Source organism: Mesitornis unicolor, unplaced genomic scaffold, assembly GCF_000695765.1.
Source record: "Mesitornis unicolor isolate BGI_N332 unplaced genomic scaffold, ASM69576v1 scaffold20912, whole genome shotgun sequence".
Taxonomy (NCBI): domain Eukaryota; kingdom Metazoa; phylum Chordata; class Aves; order Mesitornithiformes; family Mesitornithidae; genus Mesitornis; species Mesitornis unicolor.
Genome location: NW_010167398.1, coordinates 4447 through 10503, shown reverse-complemented (window position 1 = coordinate 10503; position 6057 = coordinate 4447). Strand labels below are relative to the sequence as shown.

Here is a 6057-nt window from a genome sequence, read left to right as displayed (position 1 = left end):
CAGCAGTTAGTTCCACTGATGGGTTATCTGAACAGCTGCCAGAGATATTGATCAGGAAAAAAGCTGTTTGGAATAGTGACATCTGAAACAATTGGTTTTAAACCAGTCAGAAATACAGCTATTGATCGACTGAAGGGGATTCTTCTGGCCTGTGAGTGTACAATTTTGCTTTCTTAACTCGGCAGGATGCTGCGGTGTGAACTTTGAGAATAATCTTTACAGAAAGTTTTAAGGAAGAAAGAAATGCTGCAGAGGTGATTGAACATCTTTCAGAGAAAATTACAGAGGAATAGAGGAAGCCAGGGTTATTTTTCTGATTATTTCTCAGCCATCCAAATCCAAGGTTGAAAACATCACCTCGATTTGATCAGGAAGAAGCCATTGTTCAGGAGCTGTCTGGAAAGTCCATTTGCAGATCACTTTCCTGGGAATAGGAACTTCTTCTGGGACTGGGAGATGGCCAAGTCATATTTGCAAACTGAAGAACACAGAAACTGAAAGCAGGCTGTGGTGTTGAGCAGCTGATTGAGAAATCAGTACTAGGATTTGTTCTAGAAAGGGACAAACAGCCCTGTGCTGGTGGGAGGGACTTTTCCTGGATGTGTTTTCTGCAGACCTCTGAATATCTGCCTCAATCCATGCCTGCACAGAAGGACGGCACATGGCGTTGTGCTGAACCTCCATATAAGGAGAAACTTCAGGTTGACTTTAGCATTTTTCAGGGTAGTTAAAGGACAAGAGTCTTTGTTTCCCCGTTCTTTGATTGCCAGTCATTGCAAAAGCAAGTAAATTTACAGTCTATAAAGACTCTGAGGCCAGACTTTAAATGTATATATTCAGAGTCCATCTAGTATCACGCATGAGCTGATATGCATGGCACAGTTGCATCTCCATCTCTTGAACTAGGCAGTTGTCTTAAAGATGGTAACCTAAGTTACATGTTGATGATGCCTATGTTGCTAGGTATTGAAGGTAGATGGCTTCTAAATTTATCCTTCCTGTCTATATAGCTAATATGAGCTTGAAAGAGGGAAAATGAAATGTAACATTTCCTTTTAAAAAGTACTGTCCAAGAAGAATTGTGTTTCTTTCCCTTTCCTTCCCGTGCTTTGGAATAATGCTTGGGTCTGTTTGCAGGTTGGGGATTGAATACCATGGGCCTTCCTAGGGCTGGGGCTTCTGGGGAGGGCTGACTTTGCTGGGTGTGTTGCAAGGTGGTGGAGCTGAGTCTGCTTTGGGTAAGGGTTAAAATCTCTTCCAGCCTTGTGTCCTATATTCTGCCTGTAAAGAAACATGATGGTGTCCTTGAATTACTGGCCCTTGTCCTCTGTGTTCTAGGCTGTTTCTTATTTAAATACTGTTAATTGTTGTTGTTTGTGGTCATATCAAAGGTCTCTGAAAATGCCAACCAAGACCGATATCCCAGTATCCTCAGTGCATGGACAGAGCAGAACAGCTTACAGCTTTTCATGAACTTGTCTGATTCTTTCACGTCACCATCTCTTTTGGGAAGGCGAGAAGTGAGACGTGGCAATGTAAAGTGGCTTTTTCCCAGCACCACCCAAACTGCCTGTGACGGAGCTGGGAAAACTGACTCGGAACATCCTAGTCCCAGGCCAGGGCTCTCAGCTTGTCCTCTCGTGTTAAAGCACAGGCTGGGAAAACCCAGATCCCATAGCATATTGTGTTGTACCGTACCGCCAGCTTTCATTCACCTCATGTGCCTGGCCAGCAGCTCCTGCAGGGCCCTGTAAGACTGGTGCCAGTCTCTTTGCAGCGTGTTAGGAACGCTCCTGTTTGGGGGGCTGAAGTTTTCTAAGCGTGTAGCAGCCCAGGGGTTAGCTTTTGGTTAGCGCAAAGCCAGCTCACCCGCTAGCTTGGCAGAACAAGGAGAACCAAAGTATGGCCCCCACTTCCAGCACAAGAAAAATATGACTTTATCATGAAGGGCTCTTCAGCTGAAGCAGCTAGGGATTTGAGCATGGAAATCTGGTGTGGAAATAGCCTTTCATTACAGTCCTGTCTCTGAGCATTCCCCTGAAAAACTGCTGCTGATCAGCAGCAGACTTGGCAAGTGTTGCCTTGCAGAGATTGCAACCCTGCCTACAATGTGCAAACCTGCAGGGTTTTTTCACCAGCCAGGAGTATGATCATTATCATTATCCCAGTGTAATATTTGCAGGTCAGGAGCGCTTCTGAGCTCCTGCGAGGGCTGAGGTAACGCTGATAACCCCATTTATAAACGGCGGAGAGAGATGCCGCTGCATCCCTGCAGGGCTGTGCTGCTGAGGGCGAGCCAGGGGCAGGCTCCCGCGGGGCGGCGGGGCTCTGTGTCGGTGCAGTAGCTTTCCAAGAAAGCCCTTGTTTCCCGGGGAAATCTGAAATCGGCTGCCCGGGGTCCCTTCCCCGCGGCCCGGCCGGGTTGTGCCGGTGTCGGACCGCCATCTAGCGGGCGGCGGCGGCGCTGGGCGCTGAGGGGCTGGGCGCGAGGGCGGCCGTCGGGCGCGAACGGGGTCGCTGAGGGCTGAAAAGAGCGGGACGGGCGAGGGCGCGGGCGGTGACCGTGTGGAGTAGCCGGACAGGCGGCTCAGTTACTGAAAATCCGGCCCCTGGAAATCTTGGAAGCGGGCTCTGCCTCTTGACCGGGAAAACCCAAAGGGACCGGTCGGTTGACAGCGAGAGGCCAGGCGCTGTGCGGGCTGCTGCTCAGGGAGCACCCTAAGGGTAAGCACATCTTAGGCCCCCACAGGCATCTGCCCCCTGAAAACTCTGTGTGCTTGTCAGGGATCGTTTTGGGTCACTCTCTTCTGGGCTTCATCTGTCGTATCTAAAGACTTTGCAAAATGCTTTGTTAACTTTGGTACCTAAAGTATGTGGAGAATTAGGCGGTGTCAGTATTGCATCCACTGTATTCAGAAACCTTCACAACCTATGCCTTAAAAATTATAACCAAATCGATCTTAAGCTTTAAATTATTAACGCAGATACATAGGGAGCTTTTATTTGTCCCGTCAGTCTTGGAGCCTTTTAGAAGTGCCTTGGAAATCACAGAATCACAGAACGTTAGGGATTGGAAGGGACCTCAAAAGATCATCTAATCCAATCCCCCTGCCAGAGCAGGAAGCCCAAAACTTGTGTTTCTGCCTGGTTTCGAACCAGGGACCTTTCGCGTGTTAGGCGAATGTGATGACCACTACACTACAGAAACACGATAATTCTGGAACTTCATGAGGTAACGTGTGGTAATCAGAAGATGAAGCAGTGAATTAGTGCCAGTCTGTTGTTGCAAGCTTTTATTTGTAGTTAGTAAGTGCTCACAACATACTGGGGGAAACTTTCAGCACCACTGAAATGGCAGGAACAGTAAACGCTCCACACTCACCTTAATGAGATGCAGTGGAACTGTAACAGGAGAGAGGGACAAATAAAGGTACTTACAGGAATACAACCCACGTTAATGGCCGTGGTTGCATTTATTGACTAGACAGGACAGAGAACCCAGTAGGAGAAGGGAAAGCAGTAACAGAGGCAAAGCCCAGTCTCTAAGCTATTGCCAGTTCAGGAGCAGGGCAGCTCAGGAAGGTATGGAGCTGCTAAGCCTCACACAGCAAATTGAGTTCTCTAACTTGTTCTGATGCAGAAATTTAAGTAGCGGTGGGCTCTCTGGTAGGCAGGATTAAGTGTATGTTAACAGTCTGCTTACCCCAGTAAATCCATCATATGGAACTGATGACTGATAAAATAAGCATAGCACACTGGGGAGAAGAGCAATGTGTACTCCTACATTAACTGATTGGCTGAAATAGCAGTTTTGTTTTCATTCCTGTCCCAGATTAGTGGCTAAAACCCCCACCACCCCTCAACAGTAAAAACAACACGCATAAAGCAAGGATAATGGTTTACAAAATGTACTGTGGCCTTCTGACAAATAGTTCAATTTCTAACAAATATACAAGGTGGTGGAGCTAGTTGTGGTCATTTAGTGTCTTTGTCTAAGAAAACTTATTGATTGTACCCACTCCACTGAAGCAATTTCTAAGCAGGAAATACCAATACAGCAAGCAGTAGCATTTTGCCCAGAGCAACATCTGTGCTCCAAGCTGCTTACTGCAATACCGAACAGTACAAATCTGTTGATTTGATAACACAATGTCAAATGGTAAATCTGGATCAGCGTTGCATATATCCAAGATTAGGCATTTCTGAGTCAAAGCCTTCAACTCCATTAAAAAAGAAATAGGCCTTAATTCTAATCTTGGTGTAGTGGTGTTAGTGCAGTTACTTTGCTGGTTTTACAGATGTTACATTATCTTTATTAAGTGGTAACTAAGATGACTGAGGTATGTCAGCCCGAGCTCCTAACTGCAACAGCCACATTTTGCTGCCAAGTCAAGTCACCCTTGTAATTCTTAGGAAAGACTGGAGATGCACAGGATTCATCACGGCACTGTTTTCCTGCAAAGGAAACCTGTCAGCTGACTGCATGTTTGGAAGACACATACCTGTCTACAGACTAACTAAATGAGAAGTGTTGAAAAAAAAAAGGCTGGTAAACATGTCAAGACAAAACAATTACACTTAAATAGGAATTTTATTGATAAGGGTATTTTGTTGTAAATTAATAATGAGAATGAGGACATGGAGTAAAACAGCAGTTGAAAGAGTGAACAAGAACATGAGGGATCTGGGGGAGGAAACATTTGCTTCATGCTGCCCTCCATGACCTACATCTATCTTAAGGATGATAGAGGAGGAAAAGTCACAAACACATTTGAGGACCACGGGTGTAAATTTTGTTCTTTACTCAGTCTGCTTAGCTGGTTCGATCACCTACTGAATCTCCACTGAAGAGCACACAAAATTAAGCCAGTGTTGTGTGACATTTAGGGTGGCTCCATCGAGACATAGCTCAGAACTTGCTTCAGCGCTAGACGAAAAGACATCTTTGCCAAAAGTCTGCAGTTGCTCTCTATTATACCCTAAGCACTTGCCACCCCTTCCTCTCTAGCTCATAAGCCTTTACCCACTCACTAGAGGAGGCTGGCTCCTTAGCCTGCCACGTTTAAGCAAAGGAAGCCAAAACCTATGTTTTCACATGTAACTAAGAATTTGGGAGGGGGCCCAGGCTGAGCATTTCCAGCGCACTGCCTGGAAGCCTGGATCTGTCCAGCTGTCCATAATTGAGAATCCAGAAGTGATGAGTCTGTACAGACTTGTAACCTCTGTGAGCCCTGCCATTTAATTCTCAACAGATTGTAGCTGCTGTACAACAGATTTAGTCATCCCTAAATGATAGTGTATATCGCAAATAAACAGCGGCACTGTGGTGGCTGTGGACCTCTCATAGCTATAGGGAGCACCCAAGCACATCTTTTCTTATGGACGTATAACTGGAATCCCAGCATCATGAAGAGCACCGTTCTAAAACAAACCCCTGTTTAGGACTATCATTTCCATCTGTTTTGAAAATGGTCTTGTCACACCCGCTGCCTCTTTCCATCTGGTATTGCCTATCTGCAGAAGTTGGCCTGGCAGTCCCTCCAAGCCCCCAGATCCACTCTGGCCCTGTTCCTTCAGCTCACACCAGCATCTACACAAAATACAGATCTATGAAGTACTGGAGTGGGCAGAGAAAGGCTACTGACCCATGGTTATGTATCCAGCTGGACATTACAGACATGACCAAACCTCCACTCTGCTCCTGAGCAACAGGAGGTATGGCCACGTCTTCAGGGAGCAAGTCTATGAGCTTTAACAACCAGTGAATTCGTGGCTACCCCCATGCTTTGTGCACCAAGCTCTTTCCACTTCTGTTTCTGCAATGGGAGCAGAAGGACTGCAAGCACCTGCAATAAGATAGCTACTCTTTATTTTATGCTCTAGCAGATTTTTCTAGCTTCTAAATGCCTGTGCTACCAGGCCAGAGAAGCAGCTCATGATTTTTGTCTAAAGGCAGCCTGTTGTTACCAAGACAGAACTAGAATCATCAGCTTCAACTTGTAATTTATTTTTTTTCCCCTTGAGAAACCATAAGGTTATTTTAGTTTTTTAATGGAG

The 6057-nt window shown here is 46.0% G+C and overlaps 1 non-coding gene across 1 annotated transcript; it reads right to left on the bottom strand.

The window, feature by feature from the left end:
* Positions 1-3135: 3135 nt before the first annotated feature.
* TRNAV-AAC lies at positions 3136-3208 on the bottom strand. Its single transcript has one exon. It is a non-coding gene; the product is annotated as a tRNA-Val (tRNA).
* Between the last annotated feature and the right edge of the window lie 2849 nt (positions 3209-6057).